Source organism: Caloenas nicobarica, chromosome 10, assembly GCF_036013445.1.
Source record: "Caloenas nicobarica isolate bCalNic1 chromosome 10, bCalNic1.hap1, whole genome shotgun sequence".
Taxonomy (NCBI): Eukaryota; Metazoa; Chordata; class Aves; order Columbiformes; family Columbidae; genus Caloenas; species Caloenas nicobarica.
In genome coordinates this window covers 6914722-6935637 of record NC_088254.1, presented here as the reverse complement: position 1 = coordinate 6935637, position 20916 = coordinate 6914722, and positions in this window count along the sequence as shown.

Sequence of the window (20916 nt, the reverse complement as noted above, 5' to 3'; positions counted from 1 at the left end):
GCAGAGCGATGCCCAAGCTGCCGCATGCAGGACGCGTCAGCATGCGGGACACGGGCACCTGCTGGAAGAGCCCATCACTGTGCAGAAGAGCTGTGACCAAGCCCCAGACTAGATGCAGAGAATTTGGCTTGATATAATTAGAATGCTTCAATAACGCAAGAGCTGACCTGAACGTTTCAGTCAAGTTGAAGGTCACTGGTTAGAAGCAAGTAATAACAAAATCAGAAGTAACGCAAAAATAATACTGCTGAGAACTAAGATAAAGACTTCATCTAGTTCCACGGCAATGGCCACCTCCACAGCACACAGAAATTAAATGTGATTTAGAGGACAAATGCAGCAAGAAAGCTCTCGGCTTGTTCCAAAAAAAGCCACTCTCAACCTGTATTTCACAAGCAGCTGGCTAGAAGATGTTTATCTAAGAGTACTGTCAGAAATGCTTTGGGCAAGGTTGACCACTGCCTTGAGCCCAATTTCTTGGCAGGGTGAAGAACACAAATACAATATTTTTTTCCTTTCTGCTGCTACTTATGGAATGTAAAACATAGAGAAAATCTGGAGGTGAGGTTTTAATTGCTGATTTAGGAATAGCTGGTAATTAACTTACATTCTCTTCAGACTGTAGTTTTCCGTGTGACCCGGTAACCAAGCAACAGGAAGGGTAACAATGCAAAATGTGATAACCAAGCCCTTATTCTTTTGATACAGAAATGATATTTTCAGGCTTATAATTATTTCTTATTCCATGCATAAATTTATTTCTGTCTGCTACTAGAAAGGTCTGGACCAAAGAAGGAAATGCAGTTAACATTAAATAAGTAGAATAGTTGGGAACAGCATTATACCACACCTTAACACGGCCTGCTGTTCAGTATTCACCAGGCAAATCTGGCAGCTGCACTGGATGCAGGTAGGATGATCACTGTTCCTGTTGCTCTGTTTGGCCAGTGGTGTCTTACACTCACAGAGGAGGAACACGTGGAGCTACATTGCTCCTTCTCTAACTCAGATACCATGACCAAGTGCCAACAAGTCTTAAATTCAGATCCTACACACTAGTAGAGACTTAAGGGACAAGTATGTACAACAATATTCTTTAAGGTAGCTATTAAGACTCGTGGTCTATTACCCCATCATGTGTCCTTTCCCTCCATAAGCATTCAGCCTACACACAATCACCTTATCCTTTGGAACACAGAGAGGTTTGTTTGGGCTGGCTTGGAAAACGACTCTTTGAAAGCCAAATCCAGAATTCTGAGCACCACTGAAAGATCAGTGAAGAAAGACCACTTTGGCAGAGAAACATCTGCAAACGCATTTCACACTGAGTGTGGGAAGGTTTGCACAGCCCTTAGGAAGTGTTTTCTACTCTTTAATTTGAGGAGCTTTTTCTCAAGAGCTTTGCTATTACAGGAACCAATTCCCAGCTTTCATGTGCTATGTCTTTAACAAGATGGGCCTAATCAAGTCTTCAAACATAAGAAAGATCAAAGACTATAACTGTAATAAACCAAACGATATGCGTCTGGCATGTATTGACAAGGCTACATGGCTTCAGCTGTTCAGTTTCATTATTACTAACATTTATCATACAAAAATCTGGATGGCATACTAGAAGTTCCCTAGCTTTCTAGCAAAAATATTGTCAAACAGTAATAACACTTGACTTGACCTCAGTTTTACCTTCTTAATACCTGCAGTGATCTGCATGCTCCAACAACACAGCAGCACTTAGAAAAAAATTAAACCTGTCATTAGCACACAGTAAATTTGCAGAACAATAATTTTAGGGTTAAAACTTTAACTGTTCATTGACACTAACACAACACAGGAGGGCTATCCACCTCCCTTGATGAAGCCTTTCAACTGCCTTCTGAACACCAGGTAAGCCTCCCTCCCCTTGAGGGACGTTGCAGTTACTGGGGCCGTTCTCTGGATTGGCCTGTCTTGGGTTTGAACTTAATTGAGCAGAATATTAGCTCAGAGATCTGATCCTCCTCCACTCTCGCTAATCAACAATGTTGCTTCCTAATTAGAGGAGTCTGCACAATCTCTCACATTGCCTGGCATACACAGTCTCAATAATTTTATTCTTTCCTTTTCTTCTTGTAATTGGCCTGACTGTGCTTGTGCAACAGTTCTATGGACTTGCAGCACACGGAGTAGAAGCAACAATTGTCAGTTTTGCTTAACTTTTAAATAATGGCCACAACAGATCAGAATTTTTTAAAAATCCTTAATCAAAATGATGATTAATAGAATTTACATTTATCTACTGTGAACAAGACTGTCCCTTTACAGGTAGTGAGGAAATAAATTACCAAAAAAAAAAAAAAAAAAATTAAAAATCACACTTTACTATCACAAACATTTCCAAAATTCGAGTCTTGATTTGGTACAAGTGCATTTCATTTTTAAGGTTATTATCCTAGAGGACCTAGGTTATTTCCAGAAGTCTTTCACTGAAGATATGTCACCACTTTTCCCCTTAACATAATACAAACCAGGACTTAGTACATTTGTGTGACCAATGACTTTAAAAGGACAACCTCCTTTGTCAATGTAGGCCTTTCTTTGAAAACAGGAGGAATACGAAGAAAACTAAAACTGTTTACAGCCACCATGTTCTCTCTCATATCACAAGAAGATAAAATATTGAAAGCTGTGCAGAGCTGATAAGTGACTCTGCTGCTTCCTCCAGATGACCAGAGCAGCTGGATTCCAGTTCCCTGTTACTCAGCAATGGTTTCCACCCTCACATCCCCACTGGAGAGAGGCTCCAGAGACAGAAGTCTTGTTCACTCAGAATTGTGATTCACATTGTAGTATGCCTGAAAGATTTCACTTGTGATCTGTATTTTGTGTACCATGGATTACAATACTAGTGTCAGACAAATAAGAAAATACAATTAATAAAATGCATTCAAGATAAAAGCTAATAGCAAATGATTCCATAGGTCCAGCACTGAAGGATCTTTTGAGCCTTCACTGGGGGAAACAAACATTTCAATATGAGGCTCTTTGCATTTCAACTGTGTCACCCTGTTCTAACTGATCTAATGACAAGTCTCCTACACTGTTTTCGAATAGTGCCTTTTCTTAGATACAGTAACAGGGTTACCACTTCATCCCACATACTGTACAGCTGCATAACCATTTGTTAGGTCCTGCCTTAAAGCCACTTCAACCTTTTTCTGTGATCTTTCTTTGGAAGTGTCAAAGTTCTAGCAATCTAACTTTTTGCAGTTTCTTTTAAGAGTGTATTCTGCCTTTTATGGCAAACTAACTGTCCACAGGTTATAAAAGCCTTTGCTCCTCAAAAGTATTGTATCTGCCCTGATAATTATCCATCAAAATCTGTACGGATTGGGCAGAGCCAAACCATCAAAGGGAATTGATCTAGTATCTTCTTTTCTAATTTCTTTCTTTGTGTTGTACATCAAGACACATCTTGATCACAAAACGTTGGCACATAAGAGCAAACCAATGCAATGCCTCAGAAAGACTTAGAAATATTTTTATGCTGGACAGCTGCCTATTATCTAGTGAGTGAGACTAATTCAACAGGCATTTACTGGAACAGATATATACAGTGTTTTCACAGATGTCCTGGTATGTCTGTACCAGTGATTATTACATTATTTGTCTATTTGCTTCTCTTTTCATGCTGCAGCTCCTTTTCAACCCTCACTAAGAAGAGCTGGTCTGAAAAGGCTCAGCCATTTCTTTTTACTTACTTATTAACAGCTCATAGAGATGCCAGCCAAAAATGAAGTCTAGCAGCCCTCAATCTAGGGCAGTCACCATTTCTAGTGAGCTTACAGTCTGTCAGCAAGCCACCAAAACTGGGAAGGAGAAATGGCACAGTAAAATTGAGCATGTATTCTACCATGGATGAACCAAATGTAATTTCCAGTCAGGTTTTCTTTTTTTTTTTTTTTGCCACTTGTTTAATAACAGATGACAAGAGGATCCTGCCAGCACTGTGGACTCAAGGAAGGGAAGGAACAGAGTAAACCTGTGTTACAACGCAGTTGAAAATGCTCATACAAAATCTTTAGCACTTTGTAAACAGAGGATTCCAGTGTGCTTGCTCTTTAAATGTTTGACAGTGTGAGAGCAACGGTGCACTTCAGAAAAGAAAGCAAGCTCCAAACCCCACCTGAACTGCAAGATGGTCCTAAATTCTGCTTTGGCCTAAGAGAGGAACAGAAATCAATCAATTACTTTAGACATATATCCATAAATATTTACAAATAAATATAGATATCTGAAAATAAGCTAAAGAAATATAACCTAAAATAAAAATACTGTGATTAGAAGATCATACAGCTTAATTTTCTCTTGAAGGAGCCACTTCGTGCCATGCTACAGACAAGTGCATCAAAATATATTTAACAAACAACTTACTGTGGAACTGCAACTTCCCTGGGAAGCTCAGATCATGAGGGAGAACAATACAGAGCAATACAGAAAGTATGAAATTCAAATGCTCAAAAGGACAGGGGTCTTTGTGTCTGGTTTGGAACTCTGGAATTCTTTAGTGAAGAAGCCAGGTATCAGATTGTCTTTTCAGATAGTAAAAACGAAATTACACATCTAAACGGGACATTCAAAAATGACTGTATACCTGGCAACTTTGGAAATCGAGACAGCATCTTCTTTACGGTCTGGTCAATTAGACTTCATTTTACCTGCCTTCCTGAGGGTCACTCAGGAAAGTCCCCTGTGATAAATCCCAGGGGACGAGGTCTTCCTGAGGAAGCTGGCTAACAGACCAGACAGGGCCATAAGGCAGCTTTGCTACAAATCCATGGGCATCATGATGCTGCTTCTGGTTTCCTGTCTTCCTCCACCAAAAGATCAAGCTTTCCCAAGGAAAGCAACGATTTTTTTTGCTAGAGAAACTTCAGTATGACACCCAAATATACACTATAAACTCTTTTAAGCATCCCTCCTTACTACAAAAAACCCACCTGCTTTCCACTCCAAATGCCAACTCACTTTCTGCTCAAGGCCAGTAAAGCAATAGAGCATCAAGGATACCATTAGTTTTGAACACAGACCTCTCGATTGTGTGATGCCTCGCTGCCTGGCGTAGGGCTTTAGTGAAGAGCACATCAGGCCTCTTCTCTCCCAGAAGCAGGTAATCTTCAGGATCTGGCCCATTCATACATTGCTAAGATATGTATTCACTCATTCCCTGCCTCATTTTGCTCTTTACTCTCACATCCTGAGAAGGCCTGAACTAGGTATCTGGCATTTCAAAATGTTTTTCTTTTTAAGAAGAAAGAGAAGCAAACTAAACAAATGTTATTTCAAGGAAATAAAGATCCTCATTTTCTTTGGCTTCAGAATATTAACAATCACCTGGACTCAAGATTCATTTTAAGAGCGATGATGAGAGTTTCCTATAGCTCCATAACTTGCTCTTATTGCTAGAAGAGTTTACACAAACAATTTCAAAGCTTGACTGGAGAACCAGCCAGCATATCATTCTGGTCAATTATTTGCCATGCTAGAAATGCATCAGGGTAATGACACAGTGAGGGACTGTAAGGCAATATTGTTTCCCCAGAAGCCTTTGTCTAACAAGGTAATTTATGACCTGTTCTGGAATCCAGTCTTTACAAAACCATAAATTCACGCTTGTACTCAACTTCAAAGGGACTATTGTCAGTAAAGGTGGCAGAAGGCATCAGACTGCTGCAAGCTAGATAAACAGATAAGTGATACTTTCATGGTTTTCTCCTCTAGGTCTGCTAACAGGACAAATGCACCTAAGGGTGCAGCTGCTCTTTGGCATTTGGCCCTGTTATTTGCAAAGTTCACCCCTGAATGTGCTACTTCCCTTTTACAAGGTGAGGAAAGCCTTACCCACTCAAGTGCAAAAACTCACAGCACGAGCAGAGCTTTGAAAGCTCTCTCAATAGCCTATTAATGCTTACCTAGGAGCCGATGCTTTCCTATGACACAATGACATGTAAAGCAACAAAACACAAGAAACAACAAAAAACCCCAGAAGTCACTACTTTGCATCCTGAAGAAAAAGAAAGTGAAAGCCCTGCAGAGCAGCCAGCTTTAACTGATGTGTGGCCACACCTGGGAAACTTCTCGGGGCTCTGGCAGTGCTGCCCCCTCCATAGTGCTGGATAAGCAGTATGTGTGTCTGCATCGGTGCTGCCAAGTTTGGCTGAACCCCCTCCCTGAAGGTGGGAGATCAGGGGCCTCTGGGGGAAGTGCTACCTGAAAAAAAAAAGGCCAAATTTGTACTCACTGCCTTTCAAACGAAAGCCTACCCATTTTGAGACAGTCACACTGGAAATTCGCAGCCCCATACATTTGAAAACAATACGCGAATAATCTCATTTTAGTGGAGCAACAAAGGCAGCAGGGAAAGCAGGCAGCTGTCCCAGGTGATTGACTGTCCTGGATGCCACCAATCTGCCCGATGAGCCACCCAGACAGCATGGGCTGGGTCAGTTGATGTTGACAGAGAGCCATGCCTTAGAAGTGCTCCCTTGCTGACAGCTGAAACTCCCGCCTACCCTTCCATCTCTTCTGGAGTGATTAATTACTTAATGTTTGCACAGCGTTACAAAGATCTAAAGAGCTGAGTGTGATCACGGGTGCTGACCAGAATTACTTCTAATTACTGTATTGGAAGTGAACATGGCATTGGTATGGCAAGATGTGAAGGGTACAGAACAAACGTCTTTTTTCTGGCCCAACTATCTAGCAGCAATAGCGCTCTCTAGTAGAGAAACAGACTTGGCACACAGGTTGGACAGTGCGGGCTGCAGGGATGAAGTACAGCATAAAGGGAAGGATTCAACCAAATAATGGCAACCCACAGAATATAAACTACTCCAACACAGGCAGAGAACTGCAAATACTGTCCTGCTGAGGGCTATTAATCTACTCATCATGTTTTTCTTTCCAGATTCATGCAGAACTGCCTTCTGGTTGAAATTCAGTCCTATCTGGGGTGAGGCTGAGAGAATTTAGGCCACTACATTTGTGTCCCTGGCAGGCAAAAATGCCTAGCAAAATCATTACATGTGCTAAGATTATTGATGGATCCTGACTGAAGGGCTGGCTGACAGGTTCAGTACAAGCAGCATTTGCTAAGGTCCGTGTTCTGGAAACCAGCCCTTAACCCTATTATTGTGCATGCTATATCTATGTCTTTTTAGTTGAAGTTATTAAGACATCAGTGGCAAAATTAGCTGGTATCCTTTAGACATTTCTTTGGCCTGGGTAGCCAAAGGAGCTTCATTCATGGACAAACATTCTTCCTGGCTCTGCATGCATGGTAGAGACAATGTCCGAGTGACTCTGAGGTCAACGAAAGTTTGGCTAGAAACTTGATATACAGATTTAAATATTTTGCCAATTCTCTTAATTTCTGCAGCCGCTTCTGACATGCTGAAGAAAAGATACTACTGTATTTCCTTGAAACTCTAGTAAGGATTGCCTGTGTTTAACTGATAATACTCCACCCCATCAGAAAAGACGCTGGACTTGCTGGAGAGCGCCCTTGCCAGCTCCTGGGGAACTCCTGCCTGCCACAGTGACACTGTTCCCCAAGACATCAGATGTCTTTAAGGGGTCAAAGTTTGCTGCAAAAGCATGATGGCTCTAACGTTTGATATTGCTGTTGAACAAAAGATGTGCACATGCTGGAAGTTGGCAGGACCTGGTGTTTTAGTCAGAGCTCATCACCAGCCAGCTGTGTCTGCAACTACTCTCTCCCAGAACTCAGTCACAAATTTCCCACTTCACTACTTTAAGTGACCCAAAAAACCTCTGACATTAGAAAAAATGCAAAGTGGCGAGCAGCTGCTGCTGCTGTTGAGTACAAGCATTCCAGTAACAATTACTAATTCCCTGCACCACAAATAACTGTTAATTTCAGCTTCCCTCCATGACTTCTACCTGTCCTTAAAATACACACCATTCAGGAGAAAATCGCTGCTGTTATCAGCAGTATCCAAGGAGTTTTAACACGTGCCTGACAGCCAGTCTAAGAAAGACATAGTCACTTGGCCCCTTAATCTTCAAATAATAGCAAGAATCTCTGATTCATTAATCTAGGAACAGTTTGTTATTTAACTGCAGAAAAAGCAAACAAACAAACAAAAACCCACAAAAAACACCAAACCTACCAAACAACAACCAAAAAAAGCCCTCAAGAAACCTAATCCTAGACCAGGAACAGAGCCACATCCTCTGGATAAGGAACATTTTCTGTCCTGTCTCCCTGTAGGACCCACCCTGCTCTCTCTTGAAGTCCCCAACTGAGCCAACACTTGCAGTCAGACACCCCAAGACTTGCACAGCAAAGGAACGCTCACAGTAACTGTCACAGTAACTGTCACAGCAGCCCTACTCTGCTTTGGCAAGCCCACCCGAACCCTGCTCTTCTTTTTTTTTTCTCTCCGTTCTCTATCCCAGAACCCTAAACTGTAGAATAATCTTTGCCACTGCTAAGGCTGAGTGATAGACTATCTCGTTATGTACTCTCAGTTCCTACTCTAGCAATGCAGAAGATAGACCATAGTGTCACAAAAATTAGTTTATCTGATATCCCTATTTCTAGCATAAATGGATTAATTCCAAGATAATACATATACATAGGTGTATATACATGTACACACACGTGTGCTTGTGCTGGTTTTAGTTAATGCCTTTAAATCGGTTCTGTCCTGTCAGGTTCACATTTTCTATTTTACATCCTCCAGGTCTGAAAATGTTTATAGCTATTTGCATTTATGTTTTTAACATTGATATGAATACGGAATATTACAGCTGGTCAAAACAAGAGAAGAATTGCATTTTTTTCCGAAAAAATTTAAAGTTAGGACATCAAGTAGTTGGTTGACAAACTTACTCATCATCCCAAATTGTGATGGTATTGTGCCTTTTATGATGCTACCACTCATGCTGAATTTCTCCATGCAACATCACTTCTTCACTCCATGGGTAAAAAAGAATGAAACTGAGACCTGCATCCTGTCCTCTCAATCTCCAAAGTCTTTAGGGAAAAGGAAGCAGCAGTGTTAACACTAATAAAATGAAGTGGAAAAGTGACAGAAAAATCATACATTCTGTCAATTTATTGTTTGTGATTTTCCAGTGGTCCAAGCTTATGATATAAATGTAACTGATTTTTACTGCTTGCATTCCAAAATGAAACTCTTTGTGCAGGAGATCCATTTTCAGCGGTGTTGTTGAGGAGAGGTGGGTAAGTACACTCACACGCAGACATAGGCAAGTCAACGTGCTCCCAGTGCAAAGACATCAGATGGTTTCTAGCGCGTTTCACACACACACTCCTTGCACATCAAGTTTCACAATATATGGGGAGAGGGAGTCCCTTTTCATTTCTGATGTGCTCTAGTGTGAACTCTTGGATTTCTATATAGGTTCTGTTTTAAAGATATGAGAATTTTCTATTTATGCAAGTAAACTAAAGACATTTCATACCAGAAAAAAAAAAAAAGGAAGTATTAAAATCGTATTAGTAGACAGTCCTTCCTAACTAGTATTTAGATACTAGGGTGACATCCAGTTCCTATATTTCTCAGCGAGGCAAAACTTATTTCACAGCAGCCAAAATTTTGCTTGAGTTAAGCTCAGAAGATTAAAATCCTAGGGAGAAACAACATGCATACTGAAGGCTGACAGCTCTGAGGAATTTACAGTTACCAGGGCAGGTTGGACTCTTCTTGCCCACGCAACAGGCCAACCTCAGCTGCTTTAAACTAAGGAGCAAGAAATCTCATGATGAGGAGATAAGGGACAATCTAACCCCACCACTGCGGTCTCATTCCATCTCAGACACCCACACTGCTGTTGGAAAGCTCTTGGGCTAAACTCGGCACATTTAAGGTCATGCAAGTTGACACACATGGCCCAACCATTCAGTCCAAGAGATCTAGTAGCAATGGGACAGACTCCAGGCACACACGCAGTTTGCTTCTTTATGCTGCAACCTACTAATCCCTGTCTTTGAAAACTCCCCGTGAATGCTTCACTCCATGAGCTGAAAGACCCCAAACAAGCCAGTACAGCCTCTCACCCTCATATCATGCTGCATTTAGAAATTCTATAAACTACAGTTTACTCAGTGAGATCAAATGCCCTTTAATGCCACTGGACTCATAGCAAAAAATGGATTATTTCATTAACCAGTGAAATGTCTTGCTTTTAGTAACACATCTGGTATGATCCTTTTCTAAGAGATTAAAACTTTAAACAAGTCAGCAAATCCCACGAAAGTTCAATGACAACTGAATTTGTGTGTCATATCACAAGCTGTATAGTCTTTGGTTTTTTTACAGAGTCATTAGTTAACCTGGCATTTTCTTTTGCAGTTCAGTATACAGTTGGGTTTTTTAAAATTGATACAAGTTCTCACCTTAACCAACACAAACCAAAACGCATCTAATACAATGCAGCAGTTTGCACTGCTTTGCATCAAAAAGATTACCATTAAAAATGATTCTATGACAGACGCTACCAGGGAAGTGAAGGGTGAAAGTCTGTCGAATGCTTTCAAGTGGTAGACTTCTGAGCATATAAAGAAAAAAACAATAAAAATAAAGGAAGCCTTACAAACTCCCAAACTGCAAGTTCTAAATGCAAACAGCCAGCATTCAAATGGCATTAGCAAGGAAAAAAACCAATGCTGAGCAGCACTTTTCTCCTGAAAGGAGCAGGGAAGTTAAGTCTGTTTTTCATGGATAAAGAAAAAGAAGTTAGGCCTTCCCCTGGGAGCAGCTGTGGTCTGATCGCCACCACCAGATATAATACCAACATCCACAGAACTCCCATTAACAAGCCAAAGCATCGCTGCTTCCCACATCTTGTCTTTGAGTTTACCCAGCACAGGCCTTGCGCTCTGCCTGCCTGAGTGCCACAAATCACTGGCTAAAATAGTTCTGCCTCTTCAAAGGGGAAGGAAGAAGACTGGGGAGGCGGGGGGGACGAGAGAGGGGAGAGATGCTTAAAGTGATTTACGACCTCCCTTCGAGAACAAGCCAGACATGGGCAAAGTTGGTGGTTTGGTTTTTTTTTTGCACCTGGGCCATTATAAGGCAACAAGGATGATCTCTCAAGGAGCAGAAGACATTCAAATGTACAAGTCAAAGACTAGGATCAGCCCGGCTTAAAGAAAACAAAATTCTGGAAAAAATATACATCTCCTCTCTCTTTCACAGAGTAAAAGGGAAAGGAGATTAGAAAACAAGAGGTCTTGTGTATTCAAAGTGCTAATTCAGAACTTCTCTCTCAAAGACGCTCATGAAACAATTTAATTGTCTGACTTTGCATTCAAAAACCTTGTTTGCAACTCTTAATTGCAGGCAGCTTTGAACAAATAATTGAAATGCATGACTTGTGGGGCCCACTTAAACAATTATAATGTGCTTTGCCAATAGGTGCTTTGTCCCATTTCTCTTCCCCCCACCTTTTTCATAATGAAAATGAGCTAGCATGATATTTGGAACAAAGTTAAAACCTTGCTAATTCACAGCTCTGAGATCTGGGACTGTGACAGTGGCCGTACCTGTACAACTGCTTGTATCAGCAAAAAATGCACTAATAGTTCAACTGAATGCAAAGACGACCTTTTCATTTTCTGCTGAGAGCAACCCACTGGGAGATTCTTTTCTAAATACAAATCCTTCATGTGTCTGTTAGTTTTGCATTTTCTAAGATTTATGGAGCTATTTTCCTGAAAATTCCCTTTGTATGAATTAAGCAGAGCCTCTCATAAATATATACAATCTTTCCAAGTAGAGTTTGAAAAATAACTTGAATAAACCATATCCTTTTCAGAAGATACAAATTATTTTGGGCATGGTGTAGTCAAAACTGTTCTAGGCAACTAACTGTGTTCCTAAAGCTGTAATAAACTGTAAAATCAAGTGTATCAATGATGAATTCACATCTACCCTTGTCCAGAAAACAGAAGCCAAATTTCCCTTGTGAGAAAAGTGAAATTGGTTCAGGTGAGATTATTCAAAGTCATAACCTAAAATGGTCTCCTTTTATACTGCTCTGTTTTTACTCTATTGCTAAGTATCTTACCTGTTTATATCAGGATGCAGTATATGATTCGCATTCTGATGTCTGAATACATGACATTTAATCAAGGTCTGGGAATGATTCAAGCATATGTAAAGGACCATCTTACCTTAGACACTTGGTGCAGGATGCAGACAGGACGTAGGCTCTAAACTGGTTCTTAGAATATTATTTTCACTTAAGTCTGTTGAATTGTTAATGTGCTGACAAGCAGTGCTGGGTACCACACTTAGCAACTGGGATTACTACATCTGCCAAAACCAGGAATGCAAGTGTTTCAAGGTGGGAGGGGAGCAACTAATTAGGCACTGATTCTCTTTTAACCCAGTTCCCCCACTGCATTTAGACTCTCAGCTGGGCAGAGGCAGCTTGGACACCTGATAGTCACAGTGACTCAGCCACCTCCTCCTCAAGTCCTGGCCTTGAGCAAACACGTCCGGAAACTCAAGGATTTAAGTTAGGAATGTAAAATCTAATGTAATGAAAAAAAAAAATCAAACTGTAACTGTAAATCAGATTTAATTGAAATCTAACTAATCAAATTAGGCTACTCAGAGCTGTTATAGCTGAATTCCAGAAGCTGGAAAAGCTGCAAGAACTTTTAACAATATGGAGATATGTGGCATCCAACCATCTGCCACTACAAGGTAAAGACCTTCTGTTGCTATCGCTCCTAGCTAACATGCTTGATAAAACGAGAAAGCAGCTTTCCATAGGCCTGCTTTTGTATTTCTTGCTTTAGATTCCACTGTGCAAGACAATGACTATTTTGTTTTCCCACTGGTGTTAAAAAGCATGAAAAGGATTCAGAACCCTGCAGGATTAGGCCACTACCATTTTCGCAAGTAAACTTCACTGAGACTTAAGAAATGGAAGTTAGTGTGCGTTTTATCCCCAGCGCTACAATTTCATTCTAAATAAATACGTTCTGAATATCTTGGTACAAGGAACCTACCGTATCTATAGCAAGCATAGGTATAACTTCCTTCATACAAGTAAAAGATTCACACATATGCGTTACCAAAATTTAAGCCTAAGTTTATAAATCATCATGCGAGTTTATGGGGTCACATAACAGTTTTGTGATAATTACAATAAACGCAAGCCCTGGCAGGAGTTTAATAACTCATTCTGAAAATGCTTCCCATGTTCACTACCCATTTCATTGGCTACTCCCATCAATAACCCCACCAACATAAAAACAAGGTCAGCCAAGCAACCAAAAGACTGAAAAAAGATGCTGAGAAGATCGAATTCTTACAAGTACACCAGGGCCTGATAATTCAGTTTTAGAGTGCAGACATTAACAAAACCAGAAATGGCACAATTGGAACCCATTCTCCTAATAAATCAGTAATGGAAGAAAACTAACCCACAGTTATTCACACTCTGATTCTCGCGGTGTCGTGCAATACGGGCCTGTCAATGCGGCATTTCATTTGTGGTTTAATCAGCCAACGTGGGCACACTCTGAACAAAGCAGCAATCACTCCCCTCCCCAGTAAGTACAGTAATGGCATAATTTCCATAACAAACTCATCCTTCACCAGCACAGGATGTGGAGATTTGACTTTTCTCCCAGTACAATACAGCCAGTTCTTGGAGCCAGCTATATGAACGTGCAACTCTGCAGCAAGTCACAAGTGACATTTATATAAAATTTTGCCATTAGTCTCTAGGACAGTGACTATTACATTCAGAGTTTTACTGTAATGCATGTTGCACCAGTCAGTGAAAGCTGTCACTCAGAAAAAGAAACTAAGATTTAATGTATACTTTAGGAGAGAATCTGGGTGTAAGTTCCTGGCTGGTGTAAGTCTACGGAGATAAATACAGTTAATGCCAGCAGAGGTCTTGTCTCCATTTACGCGGTAATGGAGTCTTTCTGTATTTATTGTCTGTATTTTAATACATCACATTCAGATCGTGTTTTTGAAGGAACAAACAAAAATGGGGATTTCTCTGTCCCAAGACAGCAGGACAACCACACATACAAACATACAGCTTAGGAAGTGCATTTCCATGGGAGGAGAAAGACTCACCATACTGAACTGGGCAAATAAAGGATTACATTACAGAGCTGTGGTAGAAAACTACTTTGTGGCAGTATTTTGTGAGAAGCAGCATGGCAATAATCTGTACTCTCAGATCCCCTTCCAAGGGCAGTCCCTGAGCCCGCTTGAGGGGATTCCTGCTGACACCTAGAGCTGTGCATTCAGAAAGAACAGGCTCTAAAGTTGCATGAAAAAACAAGATTTATTTTTCACTTAAGAAAAGCATTGTTTAAACACTAAGCTGGCTAAATATCTTAGGGTAAAAGCATAAACGGATTTACCATATGAATTGCTTGGTACAGACCCAAATTTTGAAAACTGATTAGCAGACAATTTCCCGTGAAATTACTGCAATTCCACCCAGGCAATTTACCCTCACGGTTATGTCCATGTACGCCATTTTGAGCATTTGGGCCTCCTGTTTCCTTGTCAGTTCCTCCAACCATCGATAAAGCACGTCCCTGCCAAAGTTCAAGAGCATAAAATATGAAAGAGGGGACCTCACCTGGCTAGACTTGCTAGCTTCTTTTATGGAAAAAAAAAAGAAACAAAGAAAACCTGAGGGAGTGGGGAGAAGAAAGAAAGGGGCAGAACTCTGTTTCTGCAGCTGCTCAGTGATGGATGCAAAGTCCCTGGCTGAACTCAGATGATGGGAGCAGCAGAGTTAAGCAAACAGCTCTGGGAGCAGCAGAGCCCATAAAACTCAGCCAAAAATTAATCTGTCTCTCAAGATTTGAGCATCCCTCTGCATTCTCTGCTGTCTAATAATGTTTGGAACTTACTCCAAATCCTTACTTGGCATTTACTTGGAGTTTGGAGCTTACTGACTAGTCCTTAGTGACAGTGTTATTAGGGTTTGTTTCCTGCTTTCAAAAAGCTTACAGGACTTCAGTCTCTTTAAAAACACTTCAGATTTCATGGTCATTGACCCACATATTGAAAACTTACAATGGAAGATGAATACAATGACAGAAGAGGACAGAATAACATATATTCACAGATGAAAACAATCCTTATGTCCTTAGGAAACCAGACGAAAAGAAGAAAGGATAGCAAATGAGAGGTGATGCTGCAAGAGCTCTCTTCTCCAGCCGGCATGCATCCTCCATCCACATTCTGCAGCCTTGGTTATCGATGTAGCTCACATTAGTATCTCAGTGTAAACCTCTTGTTTGTCACAAATGCAACAACCCACCCATTGCTATCAGTAAAGCTTTTCTATCAGGTGATAGGCTGGACAACCACTGCATTCAAAAGATTCTTCAGTAGGATTAGTCTCAAATAGGTCCAACATATGGAGAAGTAAATTGTTATTCCACTAGAATCTGTATTGCTAATAACCACTGCATTAGTTTCAGGAAACCTGAACTGTAATTACAATAGGACTCAAGAGCCTTCCTTTTGATTTATAAGGTGCACATCAACAATACTTTTCTGTGCAAATATTTCACTTACCTTTTGTGCTTTATCTAGTATTCCAGCTACCTAGTAGCCAAAATAGTTCCTCTGGGAAATATCTGAAATATTGCAAAAGCTTGTAATTACAAATGAAGAAGAAGTATTTTTATGGCACTGATGAAAGGTTGATCTAAAATAAATAGAAAATATTTGAAGATTTTTTAGGTGACCTAATATCTTAGAACAAGAAATAATAAAAAACTTGCTTTACCTTAATAATTTAAACTAAGTTATCTTCCAACTGAAATTTCGCATGCCACACCAAATAAATTTTAGAGGGTGGAAAAAAACAGGCATCTTTACGTTAGAGCAAGATGATGTTTCTAACTAGAAATTTTCACGTAGCAAAGCGAGGTGGGTTCAGCCCGAGAATCGTATTGCTGAAGAGTGAATTTTTACAGGACCGATTAAATAAAATACATTAATGATGTGTCTCCAAACCACAAGAAAAATTCGTATCTTGATTTGGATTTAGGAATGTAGTGGGATACAATACAGTTATGCCAAAGCAGATTTCTAAAACAATTTTATGTACGCAACAGAGAAAAAAAAACCACTGTACCTTGCAAAATTATGTGAACAGAGTAGGAAAGAGAAGCAGGATGATGGGTGCAAGCAGCAAGCAATGGGCAGCTGACTGGCCTAATTGCCAGCTTTCTGGCCCATTCATGCATGGGATGGTGGTTGCTTCAAAATGGCATGAATTGACAGTGCTCTTTTAAATGTCTCGAAAAATAGGTTTGGAATGAAAATGCCAACAGTTATTACATCTCAGGTGCCTGAAGGAACAGAATTATTGCTGAGGTGTTTAAGTGGTGTATGATTTTTTTACTTTATTTTCATAGAGAAGTATGATTTTTGAAGTAACTGCTGCAATTGATGTGCAAATTTTGACACATTTTGTATGACAAGTGACTAGCCCAGTGGTATATCTGCAGATCAATAATAGTACATCTCAGTTACCTGACTAGTGGGTGTTTGGAAGGAGAAGGAAAAGGTTTGCAATCATGCCCAGCAGCAAAATGATTCCCAGAGGCTTCTGCTCTCTACATTATTGAGCGCCTGAACTGTTTTTATGGAACCAACTCAGATAGTATTGGCATTTCCCTGGTGCGAGAGGTTTGGGTGCACAAAAGCAGAAGTCAGAAATATACGGCTTCACTGATTTCAAAACATTCACAGATGACCTAATAGTTTCCATATTTCAATAAGACATGAATTTCAAATTAATTTAATATGCAACCCTAAGTATACCAGGAAAGCAGCTTTAGTTCCACTGAAATTCTCTGGACATGTGAAGGCACTCACCTCAAACTGATTTTTCAAAGAACTGGATACTACAAAGGAATAGGTACCTCAAGCCCCCTTGGACTTATTAGGAAACAAAGTAGTGAAAAAAACACATCATGAGCAAAAGCAGTAAAATACACCCGTCTTTTGACATGTGCTGCAAATGGCAAATAGTTCATATTTCTAGAGAAGCCTCTGGAATATTGGAAGCCCAAAGAATGCTTGACACATTGCATTGCAGACTTGCTACTTTCTTCCTCATGGGTATCTCCCCCTGAAAGGTCAGAGAGAACATAGAAGCTTTCAAAAAAATTCTTAATCCCAAATAGTTTATATATATACAAATATATATTTTTTTCTTCTACAAAGGGAAGGAGATTAAAAAAAAAAAATCTACAGAGATGGTCTTTGTACGTAAAATGCCACACAATTTTCTCTGCTAACATTTTTTGAACACAGAAATTTACTGATAAAACTTGGCATCCCTCTGTGAAAAGCAGATATACAAATGACCAATGCAAAGCAGTTCTAAAATAAGACCACATCTAGTTTGATTGTTTCTCACAGAAGCGCTCCCTATCAAAAAGTAAAATTAATAAAAATCGAAGTATTTTAAATAAGTATGTTCATTTCAACAATATATTTTATGAAAGAAAATCATAATTATATTACCAAAATGAGGAAGGCTATGCCTGTCAAAATATCTCAGCAGAATAAAAGATTTCTTTTTTACTTAATCATTTACTGCAATTTCAGTTCAGTCAGAAAATGAAAAAAAAGAGGTGCATCGGGTCAGCTGGTGAAGAAGGTTTAAATACAATCCTCTGTGATTTTTGGGAACTGCTGGCAAATGACTGGCTAAGTCATGAGAGGCACAATTACCTGGTGTTATAGTCAAGGCTCTGGCATGAAAGGAATAAAAGGAGTCTACCTGCTTCTGACTTCAGCAATATAGTGTTTATTCACTTCTTAGAGATAATGAACACAAGCACAGCTGAATTACTCCTTTTTAATTTACCACTATACCTCTGAAACACCACAGGTAGGGACAGAGTTTAGCTGAAGGAGAAAAGGATGAACTTAAATGTAAAAAGTCACAATTTATTTGTCCCTAACTATAGTTCTATCCTACCTAGAAGGAGCACAGTAAATTCTCTTACTTTCCACTCAATAAAGTGCTTCGTAGAAGGGTTTTAAAATATCACCTTCTAGCCTGTTCATCTTTGTTGCTCCTCTCTCTTCAGCCTTTCTAGCACAACCTCTCCATAGAAATTTATTAGGAAACAATTTATAGTATTACCATCAATAATTCTTTCTGTACCATTGTAAATATGGACAAAGGTTTATACAACTGATAAAGCAAGTTCCTGCCCCAAGGGCCTGTGTTAGTTTTTAAAGTTATTACACTAGTATACGTTAATGCAGGTTTTAAAAATGAATTCTTAAGAAAGATCAAAGTGAAATGAAATATCAAGAAACACCTGCTTACAGATCCTAAACAAAAGACCAGTTTGTTCTGATAATAGTGTCCAAAAATCCTTAGTTTTCAAGGAATATCTAAAGTATTATTACGTTTAGTTCAGTTATAATTTACTGATAACAAAGTCCACAGCACCTGGAGCAAAACGTACAGTGCAATACAACTAAAACAAAGTTTCACACCATCCACACAGAGAACTGGCATTCTGTCATCTCAGCACAGAAAAGAAAAAGAGTTTCTCAGATTTACTGTAATTTACTCTTCCCCCCCGCCCAGTTCTGAAGCTCCTTGTATGCGGCAGGACTCCGGGCCAGCACATGAAAACCAGCAGTGTGACAGCCTTGAAAACACGAGCCAAAAGCCCAAGACAGTATGGCTCGGAGAGGAGTGGCCGGTACAGACTTTCCAAGTGTGCTGTCAGGGCCAACCTCCTTAAATATTTTGTTGACCATGAAAATATGGAAGACAAAGAAGAAGATCCACATCAGAGAAAATTCCACAGGAGAGCTACAGTAAATGCAATCATGCTGCGAATGTCCAGTTAACCCACCCGACTGGTATGTACATGATTGGAGCTCATCTCGTGGGAGGAAATCTTGAGCTAGGATAGACAGAGAATGAGACTGGCGGAAAAGGAGCTATGGAGACGGCACGATGGGACAAACAGACCGGAGAGGTCAGAAAGGAGGCAGCAACTCACAGGACGTGGGCAGAAGAAACTACTTGAGTTCCCACCATTTCACGGCCCTCGCATGGAATCAAAGTTTCCTCAAATGTTAGCACTTCCCTATGCTGCTTTGGCAACAATGCCTTGAACTCACTGGCCACAGAGAGATACAATTTACTGTGGCCATCAGCTACAGGGTTAATGTAGTTAGCAGAGTCCTGTATGATGGATGCACACACAACAAGCAGATCACAGACTGACCATGGGTGAAGTAGGCTTAAAGAATTTCTGTTGTCTTGGGAGGCCACTAGAGAAAAAGTAGAAAAAATCAGAGATGACATGGCATATCACAAAGACATAACACACAAAAGACTGTGCTGGTGAAATGTTTCAAGCTAGGAACCCAAGCCTTCAGAGGCTGCTTAGCACTGGGATAAGGACTGCCCAAACAGAACCTATTTAAATCCTCCTATGTATTTGAACTTTTTTTTTTTTAACTATATGATCTGTATTTCTCTTCCTTAAAAATGTCCAGGTTGTACTTTGAGAGTATTCTTGTCCACTAGACTAACTATAGAAGTTGCAACTTCATTTCTTGCTGAAGATGGAAAACATTTTAAAAAGAGTATTGGAAAAAAAAATTAAACGAACAATTATTGATCAGTGAATCTGAGTTTGCTTTGGAAAACTGGATTCTATCCTCAATCACCACAGAGTTCCTTAGCAAAGTAAGATTAAAACAAACTTTGAAGGGATCCTTTTTGATAGCACATCCTTCACTTCTAGATTCATTATTTGAGATCTCAAAATCTTATTTCCTGAAATCTTCCTTTGTGCCCAAAATCAATGGGAGTTGTGTCTGAATACAAACATAGTATTTAATGCTAAAGGGGATACAAAATAAGGTCTTTGCATCTTGAATTGTGCATGCAAACCTAGAGATTACTTTTTAACACTCTGTACCTCAACTAGTAATCTCTATAATGGGGATAATCCTATTCATTTACTTCATAAAGGTGAAAGCAATTTCATTGATGTTTGAAAAACTGAATAGCCCCCTGGGTAAATTAGTCATTCACTCTTCAAAGCAAAGTCTGAAAAGCACGTACTAAATGAATGTGTTATGTTTGAACAAGCAAAATAAGATACTAAAATGCAAACATCATGTATTCTGGGCCCTGAAAATGGCCAGGATATTGTGGAAAAATAAATACTATCATAACACTTGTGCACATATAAAGCTAGCACTACATACCATAAAGGTAAGGAACATCAGCATCCAGGGTTTGACTCCGAAAGCTTGGTCATGGGCTTTTAATGTAGCTTCCTCTGTGTAAGCAGGTCCACACAGATCAAAAACCTACACTTTGCTAATCACAGTTCTACAAATTTTCCTTCTGTATTCCCAAAAATAGCTTAGAAAAGAGAATAACGCCTTAAGAGACTGGAAAAGATCATCTGGTGTGACAAACCTCTGTCTTCCATGTCTATTTGGTACAATTTCCTGCTTGGTCAGCAGCCTTTAAACTCTTCCTCTGTGTGTGTCCTTACACTGCTGTGGTATCTCAGTCTCATTTAAACCAGCTATTTTGCCTCTTAACTCCTCCCTAGCATTTACTACTCTTTGCATTACACAGTTCTTCCTGAATTCCCTGCATACATTTAGTGTCATCCTTTCCGGCACCATTAACCTTGAACTTCTATCCGATGGGAGCACTAACTCACCCTTCCACATACTCCAGGGCTGCCAGCTCTAGTCAAAACCCTGCCATTTATCTAAAGGTTCCTGGAAGTCCTAATCACTCCCAAAAGGAAAAAAAGCAGGTAACACGACAGGGTGAGTAAAACCCTTAGTGTAAAAAAAAAAAAAAAAA